The following is a 13016-nucleotide window of genomic DNA, read 5'->3' as shown; positions in this document are numbered from 1 at the left end:
CACAATAAAATAACATAACATAACTCGCACCTCTGACACGGTGGGGTGTCTTCTTCTTGCCCACGTGCATGATTGACAGATGGTCACATCATCAATCAATCAATCAATCAAATGCTTGTATAAAGCCCTTTTTACATCAGCTGTTGTCACAAAGTGCTATACAGAAACCCAGCCTAAAACCCCAAATAGCAAGAAATGCAGATGTAGAAGCGTTGTGGCTAGGAAAACTCCCTAGAAAGGCAGGGAACCTAGGAAGAAACCTAGAGAGGAACCAGGCTCTGATGGGTGGCCAGTCTTCTTCTGGCTGTGCCAGTGGAGATTATAACAGTACATGGCCAATATGTTCAAACGTTCATAGATAATAATAATAATAATCACAGTGGTTGTAGAGGGTGCAACAGGTCAGCACCTTATGAGTAAACGTCAGTTGGCTTTTCATAGCCAAGCATTCAGACTTTGAGACAGCAGGTGCGGGCATCTTTCACTACATTTTACGCTTTCAACGGACAATCATAGTTCACATAACGGTTAAAACAATAATTTCACAAGTAAGATAACTCTGACAGCAGAGATAACATCATTTAAATGCGCTCAACCATAGTGGTCACGCGGGGCCCCAACTCCGGGCGCTCTTGCGCAGTGTCCTGTAGGATAACAACTAGGCTACACGGCTGTGCACGTTAAGATAGCCTACCAGCCTGACATTTTCATTCTGCGCAGTTCATTTATAGAAACCTAGTAACAACGCCTGCTGAATTTGGAGGTTGTGATTTCTTGGGTGCATTTATTACGGTCTCACTCTGACTCTATTCTCAATCAGATATTATCAGGGCGCTGTGTGAGTAATGTGGGTTCCTCTCTAGGAAAACAGTTGCACCGGTCAGGCAGCAGGTAAGCAGGATCGAGGCGCAGGCAGCTGTCCCGTTAACTGGGCAGTCTGCATCACGCGTACAGATGCTCTTCTGGTAGCCTATTTATTTAAATGAGCTAAACACACATCTCAAGGATATGTTTACTGGAAATAAGACACTAGGTTACTGTTTTTTCACGTTTTATGACACTAAACTCGCGTACCGGGACCGGCGCGAGGTTCATTACCTTTGACAGCTCGCGCAAGCGTCACTGACTGCTGTCATTCACCACCGTATGCACTTGTCTCTCCACGGTATCTATTTGTCATTCCCCCAGGCGTAGTATATATTTCAGACGCGTCGAAGAAAACCGTATACCGTAAAGTCCTGTCTTTTTGAGGATTGAAAGAAAGCGTAGATGTTTCTGTCCATATCCTGGACCGATTCAATTGGATAAGTCTATTTTACCATGCCCTGCCTTGCGCCAGTTTGAGACGGATTCCTTGTTCACCTTTCAGATAAAAGGTAATGTATTTGTCGGAGTGTGCGCAACCGTACAACAGGCATCTGCCTATAGGCTATGTGATTATTATTGTATGTTGATTGATGATCATACATTCTTGTTATTTTTTTTTATGATGTCAGTGTGCCCCAGCAGAGAGGTGCATGGCTGAGGAGAGCTGTATTAAGTAGATCTGTTATAAACTTTGATGTGTGACAGATGGGTAGAATAGAATCTCCAGGCCATTACAATATTAATCCACCTATTTGACTCCACCTCTGCTGAAATAGCCATTATCAACAACATTTGTGGTGGCTTTTCACTTTCCAATATATTGATGTATTGACACACCTTCAATGACCACAACCACAATCTATTATGTTTAGGCTACCCTTGCACAAGCAAGCAACATGTGCCCTTCAATTTTCAGAGCCCCTCTGAATGTCATAAATAAATTAAGGGGGTCAGGGCCAGCTCTAGCATTATGGGGGCCCTAAGCGAGATTTGGTTGTGACTGTCAGTGACTGACAAGAGTAAAACTGCGGATGCACAACCAAATTTCGAACTTGCACCTTGTGTATTCTACTATTCTAACTCTCAACAGTAAATTGAGACCACAACTGAGCCCCCCCCCCCCCCAAAAAGAACAAATTATAATAATATTAATTGTTTTTGGGGGGGGCGTTCGGGGGCTCTCTAGCGGCTGGGGGCCCTAAGCAACTGGAGCCGGCCCTGAGGAGGGTATTTTTTTATTTCTGTAGGTCAGAGAACAAACAATGTGGTTGGTAAGTGAGCTGTCACACCTGCCACTGGCCTATAGGCTACTTCTCATAGAGAGGGGGACTATGTAGACCACTATGTGGCTCGTCTGTTGACATTTGTGTTGTGCGCTGTGTCCCTCTATATCTGCTGCTGCAGTGGGTTAGTGTTGCATCTCTAAACACACACTCTCGCTGCCACAGAAAGTGTGTGTGTTAGAGTGTATTAGAGAGAGACCTAGCTAGTTCTACCTGAGGCAGAGGAGCATGAAATATTGGTTTCATGCACAGAAAGTCAATCTTCCCCCCTCCATCTCCAAAACATACAGTAGTTGAAAGGGAAGACACAAGGAGGGAATGGGGTAGAAAGGGGGTTGGAGGACTGAAATATGTTGCTAAGCAACAGGGAAGTAGACCACGATGGGGGTAGAAAGTTGGTACCCACCAGCTTGCCTGTGGTTCAGTATGGTGATGATGTCAGCAGTGGTGTCTGAGGACTAGGGGGCAGGAGGTGGACAGGTACTCAATGTGAGCCAGCTCCCCCCACCCGCTTCTGGCTCCATGCCAATCCCCCCCTCCTGTCGGGCCACAGGGCTCTGTGATAGATGGAGAGATGGTCTGTGACCAGAGGGAGGACGAGGGAGGGGGTTGTGAAGGACAAACAAACACAGGTCACTCATCTTCTCATTCTACATTGGTATCAGTTACACACCAGAGGAGTCTGGTGGGAGGAGCTATAGGAGGACAGGCTCATTGTAATGGCTGGAATGGAATCAATGGAACAGAGTTAAACACGTTGTTTCCATGTGTTGGATGTGTTTGGTACCATTCCATTGATTCCTTTTCAGCCATTACAATGAACCTGTCCTCCCATAGCTCGTCTCACCAGCCTCCTCTATTACACACCCAGCTCAGCAGACTGCACATTCCTCTCTCTATCTCACAATCGCTCTCCCATCCCTTCACCATGATGTATAGTTACTAACCAGGTTGATGGATCAAATGCAGCATAAACAAAGCAGCACAGATCCAGCCAGACACTCTGGACAACCTGGGAGGAAAACCTTTCCAGGACCTGCTCTACCCCGGCGACCAACAGCTCAGGACACCTCTATCCCCAGTCCCACAGGGGGGTCTGGGAAACTCCCAGGACTGGCCTCAGGTGTACGTCAGATGCCAGACCAGGTGAGGCTGGAGCATGTACAACCTGGGTCCAGTCCTGCAGTTCCAGTCTATTTCAGCCGTCCCAGACCTACTGCACTAAATTCCTCCAGAGATTCAGAGGCTGATATGAAGGATAAGGCCTCTATTCCAAACCGCATTCCTGGACCACACAGCTCCATCTCCCTGTCCCAGTCCCCTACAGAGTCTTCCCTGTTGTCCCGCAACCCTCAGAGTCCTCACAGCACTCAGCCTTACACCGGCCAGCCTTACCTCATCCCCCAGCCTAACCTGCCTCAGCCCTGCCTCACCCCACCATCCAGCCTCAGCCCCAAACCAGGCTCCAGTCCACAGTCCCAGAGGACCAGCTCCCCTCTGGGCGCTATGGAGAATCAGCCACAGACTGAAGGAGAAACGGATCACGGTTTCAGGTGAGACAGATCACGACTGATGATGCCAAGTACTATTTTAGTAGCATGCCACTGTATGACATTTGTTCTAAAGTTTCTACTCCCTAACTAAATATAGTAACATGTTGTCTCCATGGAGATAGTTTTCTCTTTCCCTCCTTGGCAGACCAGCTAGGCAGAACCCAGCCTCAGTGATAGAAGCCATTTGCAGCATGATGGGTTGATTTGAGCCAGAGTGTGTCACATGAATCAAATGTCATACATCTCAGTAAGAGCTGTCTGAAGTGGACAGAATGGATGCAGGCTGTACATTTCCTTGACAGAGGTCCCAGAACCCCCACTGGTCACTGTACAGTATGGGTTCAACACTTAACATTGAGCTATACATTATTACATAATAATTACATTGTGACTACACAGTTATGATTGCAAATCACTGTAACGGGAAAGTAATGTATGTGTTTGCATAACTACTGATAATGTAGGATGTGCATGCTCACCTGTGTTGTCCTCTAATAGGGTGCACATTGTCACATGGAATGTGGGCTCTGCTGTTCCCCCTGATGACGTCGCATCTCTGTTTGGGCCACATGCTGGCGATGGGAGCACAGACATGTTTATCATTGGGTGAGCTTCTGCTCCAATCACAACGGTGCCAGGGAGACAGCCTTGAATGTCTCCTCCATCATATCTCTATCACTGTTCTGATCTCTCCTCTACTACCTCATCTACCCATCCAAACATTTTCTCATTGCTCTTCTGCTCCCACTGAGTTACGAGTTGTTCTTCCTCTCTTCCTCCCCACTCAGGCTTCAGGAAATGAACTCTATGATCAACAAGCGGCTGAAGGACGCTCTCTTCCACGACCAGTGGAGTGAGCTCTGCATGGACACACTCAGTCGCTTTGGATATGTGCTGGTCAGTAAGGAGTTAGCTCGCTATGATGTGCCAGTCACTGTCTCAATCTCTATAGGGACAGTTACTCACGACAGTCGTGACAGACAGAGTATAATGTCAAACATCTTATCTAATGGTTTATCTTCTTAATGTACGATTCTTTCTTCTTTCTCCTCTCTCTTTATCTCTCTATCTAACTCTTTATCTCTCTCTTGCTCTGTCTCTTTATCTCTCTTCATCTCTCTCTCTTTCTCTGTCTCTCTCTACCCTTCTCTTCACATCCTCCTTAATCACTATAGGTGGCGTCCCAGCGTATGCAGGGGGTGCTGTTGCTGGTGTTCTCTAAATTCTGCCATCTTCCATTCCTGAGGGGGGTGCAGACAGAGAAAACACGCACAGGCCTCGGGGGCTACTGGGTGAGTGTCACCCATAGCAACCCCTGCTCTAAAATAGGAGCTTGTCAGTAAATGCACAGTCCAGAAACCCTTGTACACAAATTGTTTTTAGATTGCATTAAAATATGTTAATATGCCAGGGAGAGAGAGAATGAGTGTGTGTGTGTGTGTGTGTGTGTGTGTGTGTGTGTGTGTGTGTGTGTGTGAGTGTGAGTGTGAGTGTGAGTGTGAGTGTGTGTGTGTGTGTGTGTGTGTGTGTGTGAGTGTGTGTGTGTGTGTGTGTGTGTGTGACCTTCCTGTGCATGTTGATGTCAGCATGACTACTGGCTGCTGGTGCAGTCTCCTTTTCTCTGAGGTCAGTGCAGCAGGACTGTCAGGCTGTCTGGTTCTCTGATACCATGCCATCTGTCCTTTCATGCTTATCACAGTGGATGTTTGATTACAGAGACCTGGAGAGCATCTATGTTTAATCCATCAATGTGTGTGACATTTTCACACTCTCTCTCTATCGCTCTCTTCCCCGCCCCCAGGGTAATAAAGGGGGTGTAAGTGCGAGGATGACGATGTTCGGCCACCCGGTGTGTTTCCTGAACTGTCACCTGCCGGCTCACATGCGGAACCTGGAGCAGCGCATGGAGGACTTTGAGAGCATCCTGCAGCAACAGCAGTTTGATGGCGCGACCGCCTCGGGTGTGCTGGACCATGAGTGGGTTATTGGATGGGGGAGGGCTGATGTAAACAGTATGTGTAGGGCCAGGAGTTTTTCCCACCTGTCCACCGGGCGGCAGGTAGCCTAGTGGTTAGATCCTTAGACCAGTAACCTGAAAGTTTGCTAGTTTGAATCCCTGAACCGACTAAGTAAAACAAAACTGTCCTTGAGAAAGGCACTTAACCATAATTTCTCCCGGGTTGCTGTCAATAATGGCTGATACCATGCCGTGATTCCACTCTCTGAGGTAGTTGGGATATACAAAAAACACAATTCCATTACACTACACATGTACATGTGTGAAACATAACAAATATAAGAACCCCCTATTTGACCTTTGGGAGTTTTTCCTTGGTCATATGGTCACGAAATACTCCTAATTATGTGGTCTGATGATCAGTCGTTGGCTCATGGAGTGGTCGATGAAATGGTTATTTGTTCTTCTCCCAGCGTGGTGTTCTGGTTTGGGGATCTTAACTTCCGCATCGAGGACTATGACATTCATGTGGTGAAGAGTGCCATTGACAGCAATAAGCTCCCTTTGCTGTGGGAGCGAGACCAGGTGAGAAAGCTGTAGAATCTACTTATTTGACATTAAAAAAAGTCCAAATGGAATTTTCTGGAAGTCATGATCATCTTTGGAAACAAAGACTGTTGATTCATTACCAACAGAGGGAGCTATAGCACCACAAAAATGAACCTACGCCCAATAATATTTATTCACTCAGTGACTACATCAAGTCAAACCAGCTACTTTGATGATTCATTGGTATATATATTTCTCTCTCTCTCTCTCTCTCTCTCTCTCTCTCTCTCTCTCTCTCTCTCTCTCTCTCTCTCTCTCTCTCTCTCTCTCTCTCTCTCTCTCTCTCTCTCTCTCTCTCTCTCTCTCTCTCTCTCTCTCTCTCTCTCTCTCTCTCTCTCTCTCTCTCTCTCTCTCTCTCTCTCTCTCTCTCTCTCTCTCTCTCTCTCTTTTCTCTCTCTCTCTTTTCTCTCTCTCTCTCTCATTTGTTTTGCAGCTTAACATAGCCAAAAACAGTGAGTCCATCTTAGATGGCTTCTTGGAAGGCCCTCTCAAATTTCCCCCCACATATAAGTTTGACGTGGGGACACACACATACGACACCAGGTATGTGATTCTGTGTAGAGAAATACACGGTTTGTGATTGAGATGATGCTCCCTCCTCCATTAACTGATTCACTGACCTATATTTCCCACTATTATCTCTCTCTCTGTACCTCTCACAGCAGTAAGAAGCGAAAGCCAGCATGGACAGACCGTATCTTGTGGCGTCTGCGTTGTACGGGCTCCCCTGTTCCTACCCACAATGCCGCTCTGCAGCGTGGCCTAACCTCGTGGCTGGGTGGGGCAACCAAGGTGGTGCAACACTCCTACCGCAGTCACATGGGCTACACCTGCAGCGACCACAAACCGGTCTCTGCTGTCTTCTCATTACATGTAAGTCTAACCTCCCTGTGACCCCTGAACTCTCACCCCAGCAGTCACACTGTTTGATGTTTATCCAGATATGGTGAAAAACCTTCACAGTTACTGTCACATTATAACACTAGTATGACCTCACATCATTAGAATCAGCCTCTGAAATTATCTTTCTTTCCATCTTTCTCTGTGTCTGTTTTCACTATCATACTTTCTCCTCCAGTTCCCATTCAAAGTGGACCTTCCTCTTGTAACGTTAGAGTATGAGAAGGAGTGGACTAAAGTTTCTGACGCTACAGTCAGATTCACTGTGAGGTCCAGCTTCCAGCGCAGCTCATGGGACTGGGTTGCAATATACAAGGTAACTGTGAATTCAACTTTAAACCAGTGAGAGTTCATATTTGCTCTCACACATAGCTACAGTACAGTGCCTTCAGAAAGTATTCACACCCCGCTACTTTAAAAAAATGTTTTGGTGTTATAGCCTGAATTTTTTGGTTATAAAATGTAGATTTTTTTATCACTGGCTTCCACAATATACCCCATAATGCCAAAATGGAATTGTGTTTTTACAAATTTTTACAAATTAATAAAAAAAATGAAACGCTGAAATGTCTTGAGTCAGTAAGGGAAAGAGAAAGGGGGATACCTGTCACGAACGTCGTCAGGGAAATGACCGGACCAAGGTGCAGCGTGGTGAGGGTACATTTTTCTTTATTAAGAATGTCGCCAACAAAACAAGAAACCAAAAACGAACGTGAAGATTACTAGGGCTATACAGGCCACTAACAAAGACAACTACCCACAACTAAGGTGGCAAAACAGGCTGCCTAAGTATGATTCCCAATCAGAGACAACGATAGACAGCTGCCTCTGATTGGGAACCACACTCGGCCAAACACACAGAAATACAAACATAGAATTCCCACCCCACATCACATCCTGAACTAACCAAATAGAGAAATAAAACGTCTCTCTCAGGTCAGGGCGTGACATTACCCCCCCCCCCCCCCCCCCCCCCCCCCCCCCCAAAGGTGCGGACTCCCGGCCGCAAACCTGAACCTATAGGGGAGGTTCCGGGTGGCCATCTACTTCAGTGGCGGCTCCGGTGCGGGACGCAGACCCCGCTCCTCCTCTGGCTCACCCCACTTTGGTGGAGCCTCTGGTGCGGGGACCCTCGTCGCCGACCCCGGACTGGGGACCCTCGCCGCAGGCCCCGGACTGGGGACCCTCGTCGCAGGCCCCGGACTGGGGACCCTCGCCGTAGGCCCCGGACTGGGGACCCTCGCCGCAGGCCCCGGACTGGGGACCCTCGTTGCAGGCCCCGGACGGAGGACCCTCGTTGCAGGCCCCGGACGGAGGACCCTCGTTGCAGGCCCTGGACAGGGGACCCTCATCGCTGGAGGCTCCGGACTGGGGATCGTCGCTGGAGGCCCCGGACTGGGGACCCTCGCTGCAGGCCCCGGACTGGGGACCCTCGTTGCAGGCCCCCGGACTGGGGACCCTCGCTGCAGGCCCCGGACTGGGTACCCTCGCTGCAGGCCCTACACTGGGGACCCTCGTTGTAGGCCCCGGACTGGGGACCTTCGCTGCAGGCCCCGGACTGGGGACCCTCGTTGCAGGTTCCGGACTGTGGCCCGTCGTTGGAGGTTCCGGACTGTGGCCCGTCGTTGGAGGTTCCGGACTGTGGCCCGTCGTTGGAGGTTCCGGACTGTGGCCCGTCGTTGGAGGTTCCGGACTGTGAAACATCGCCGGAAGCTCTGGACTGGGAACTGTCGCCGGAAGCTCTGGTCTGGGAACTGTCGCCGGAAGCTCTGGACTGTGGAGACGCACTGGAGGCTTGATGCGTGGGACCGGTACCGGTGGCACTGGGCTGATGACCCGCATCTCAGGACGAGTGCGGAGAGGAGGCACAGGACGTACTGGACTGTGGAGGCGTACTGGAGGTCTGATGCGCAGAGCTGGCACCACTCGTCCTGGCTGGATACACGGTAAGCACGGGGAGTTGACTCAGGTCTCCAACCTGACTCAGCCAATCTCCTCGTGTGCCCCCCCCAAAAACAATTTGGGAGCTGCCTCTCGTGCCTGCTCCGCTGTGCCAACTCCTCGTACTGTCGCCGCTCTGCATTCGCCGCCTCTATCTCCTCCCTTGGACGCCGATACTCTCCAGCCTTTGCCCAGGGTCCCTTGCCTTCCAAGATCTCCTTCCATGTCCATTCTTCCAGAAAACGCTTCTCCTCCCGGCCACGCCGCTTGGTCCGTTTGTGGTGGGTAGTTCTGTCACGAACGTCGTCAGGGAAATGACCGGACCAAGGTGCAGCGTGGTGAGTGTACATTTTTCTTTATTAAGAATGTCGCCAACAAAACAAGAAACACCAAAAACGAACGTGAAGCTTACTAGGGCTATACAGGCCACTAACAAAGACAACTACCCACAACTAAGGTGGCATAACAGGCTGCCTAAGTATGATTCCCAATCAGAGACAACGATAGACAGCTGCCTCTGATTGGGAACCACACTCGGCCAAACACACAGAAATACAAAACATAGAATGCCCACCCCACATCACACCCTGACCTAACCAAATAGAGAAATAAAACGTCTCTCTAAGGTCAGGGCGTGACAATACCTAGTCAGTTGTACAACTGAATGTCTTCAACACACCTCAACACACGTTGTCTTCAACGCACCTCTCTGAATCAGAGAGGTGCGGGGGGGCTGCCTTAATCGATATTCACGTCTTCGGCACCCAAGGAACAGTGGGTTAACTGCTTTGCTCAGGGGCAGAATGACATATTTTTACCTTGTCAGCTCTGGGATTTTATCCGGCATCCTTTTGGTTACGTGCCAAATAAGTATTCAACACCTTTGTTATGGTAAGCCTAAATGAGTTCAGGAGTAAAAAGGTGCTGAACAAGTCACATAATAAGTTGCATGGACTCACATGAGTACTCTGTGTGCAATAATAACGATAACATAATTTTTTTTATCTACCTCATCTCTGTACCCTACACTTACAATCTCTGTACCCCACACATACAATTATCTGTAAGGTCCCTTAGTCAAACAGTGAATTTCGAACACAGATTCAACCACAAAGACCATGGAGATTTTCCAATGCCTCGTAAAGAAGGGCAACTATTGGTAGTTGAGTAAAAAAATGTAAAAAGCAGACATTGAATATCCCTTTGAGCATGGTGAAGTTATTAATTATACTTTGGATGGTTTATCAATACACCCAGTCACTACAAAGATGCAGGCGTCCTTCCTAACTCAGTTGTCGGAGAGGAAGGAAACCGCTCAGGGATTTCCCCATGAGGCCAATGGTGACTTTAAAACAATTACAGCGTTTAATGGCTGGGAGAGGAGAAAACTGAGGATGGATCAACAACATTGTAGTTACTCCACAATACTAACATAATTGACAGGGTTAAAAGAAGGAAGCCGGTACAGAATAAAAATATTCGAAAACATACATCCATTTGGCAAAGCAATTAACTTTTTGTCCTGAATGCAAAGTGTTATGTTTGGGGCAAATCCAATACAACACATTACTGAGTACCACTCTCCATATTTTCAAGCATAGTGGTAACTGTATCATGTTATTGGTATGCTTGTAATAGTTAAGGACTGGGGAGTTTTTCACGATAAAAAAGAAACGTAATGGAGCTAATCACAGGCGAAAACCTTGTTCAGTCTGTCCTCCACCAGACACTGGGAGATGAATTCACCTTTCAGCAGGACAATAACCTAAAAAAGGCCAAATCTACACTGGAGTTGCTTACCAAGAAGACTGTGAATGTTCCTGAGTGGCTGAGTTACAGTTTTGACTTAAATCTACTTGAAAATCTAAGACCTGAAAACAGTTGTCAAGCAATGATCAACAACCAATTTGACAGAGCTTGAAACATTTTGAAAAGAATAATGGCGAAATGTTGCACAATCCAGATGTGGAAAGCTCTTAAAGACTCCCAGCTGTAATCACTGTCAAAGGTGCTTCTACAAAGTATTGACCCAGGGGTGTGAATACTTATGGAAATTAGATATTTGTGTATTTCAGTTTCAATACATTTCTAACATTTCTAAAAACATGTTTCCACTTTGTCAATATGGGGTTAATTGATATCTGTGGTTTTTCTTCACAGGTTGGGTTCAAACATCACAAGGACTATGTAGCATATGTGTGGGCCAAGGCAGATCATGGGTCACAGGTATGATACAAAGCCTGACAAACATGCTCTCACAACCAACCTCAGAGATCCATTAAGATAATAACATTACACACACACACACTTGCTATCTTTCCATTTAATCTAATTTGTTCTTCTCTTTCTTTTTCCTTTTCTCTTCTCAGGTGACATTTACAGAGGAGGATTTACCCAGGGATGCAGGGGAATACATTTTGGGTTTCTACAGCAACAACATGAATACCATTATCGGAGTGACATTGCCCTTTCAGGTCAGGACCCTTCCTGCGGTTTTTCTTCCTGTGTTGTTCAATGAACAGAGAATAAAGCAATTGCTTCCCACCCTTTCCTCTACTCTCTTCAACAACCCTCCCATCTCCCATAGATCCATGTTCCTGTGCGCAGCCCGACAGCCCCACCAGTATGCCGCTCAGACAGTTCTGATGTCAGCTCGGAGGATGACAGCACACTGGTCCTGCTGGCCCCTGCTAGCTCCCGCAGCCCAAGCCCTGGAAAAGGCAAACACCACCATCGTCACCGCCGCAGCCGCAGTCCTGCTCACTCCAACACCCCCATGCCCTCCCTGCAGGGCCTCAGCTTGCACCCTCGTCCCCTAGAGGGGCTACCAAGCAGCCGCTCACCCTGCTCTGCAGCTAAGAAGGAGCACCTGGTCTCCCCCCAGGACACCCTATCGTCGCCCATCAGCCCACTCACGCCCCGCAGCCCTGTGTCCCCCGGGGGTGGGGTCTCAGCCCCAGAGGCTCTGATCGCTGCCATCCTGGGGGAACACAGGCCAACTCAGGTCACCCCCACAGGGGGCAGGTCACCAGGCAAGACTGGAGAGACAAGTTTATGAGAAGCCCAAGCAACAATCTCTGTGGGGTCATGAATGTGCACAGACATTAAGATAAGACTGTTGAAATCAGGCCAGTAAAGACTATATGATGATAGAATCTAGGGCTGATATGGTCCATTATTCTGATGCTGATCTGACCCCACACTGTCACTGCGCTCATAAAAGCAGTGCATTGTATGACTTGTAGTTTGCAACATTCCACATGGTAGTGAACCAGTTGTCTCTGTTTCTTAATCTACTTATCAGTGACTTCATCCCATACATACACTGTGTGTACTTTGGAGTCAGGAGCTAGTCCAAATCGATAACAGTCTAAGTCTTACCCCAAGAAGTGCTTTTACAGACTCATATCAATACTCTATGTACACAATAAATGTAAAGCCAAAGCAAGAGTAAATCTGCAATGTACAGTACTGCTGTTGTTATGGTAAGTTTAAAGGATGTCTATATGCCCTACCCATATGGGCTGGATCACTTGGTGTGGTATGATATCCATCTTTCCATGCCCCTAAGCGCCAACTGATATTAAACCACTCCAACTGGTTTGTTTCTGAATCTCCCCATCTTGTGTATATGTGTGTAGAATTGTACATGTTTGAGAGAAAAAAACATTCCTGTCTTATTTTCAGAGTGATAACGATTCTAATGATTTGGTGGTTTGTTTTGGTTGTGGACATATTGGTTGTGTGAGGAAAATAAAATTATAATCCTGAGAAAATACTTTTGGTTTTTGATATCATGCACAGAACATTCAATGGGACAGCTCGTAATTATAACGTGCAGAGTCCACATAGGCTAATGGCCAATCCTCAAACAGGGCTTTCGTTTTTTGAGATATCCCTACCCAA

The 13016-nt window shown here is 47.6% G+C and overlaps 1 pseudogene; it reads left to right on the top strand.

The window, feature by feature from the left end:
• The first annotated feature begins 3401 nt into the window (after positions 1–3401).
• LOC120021023 lies at positions 3402–12479 on the top strand (annotated as a pseudogene).
• Positions 12480–13016: the final 537 nt, after the last annotated feature.

The sequence above is a fragment of the Salvelinus namaycush genome, chromosome 26, assembly GCF_016432855.1.
Source record: "Salvelinus namaycush isolate Seneca chromosome 26, SaNama_1.0, whole genome shotgun sequence".
NCBI classification, from domain to species: Eukaryota; Metazoa; Chordata; class Actinopteri; order Salmoniformes; family Salmonidae; genus Salvelinus; species Salvelinus namaycush.
The sequence above is the reverse complement of the archived record's forward strand: the minus strand, read 5'-3'. Positions and strand labels throughout refer to the sequence as shown.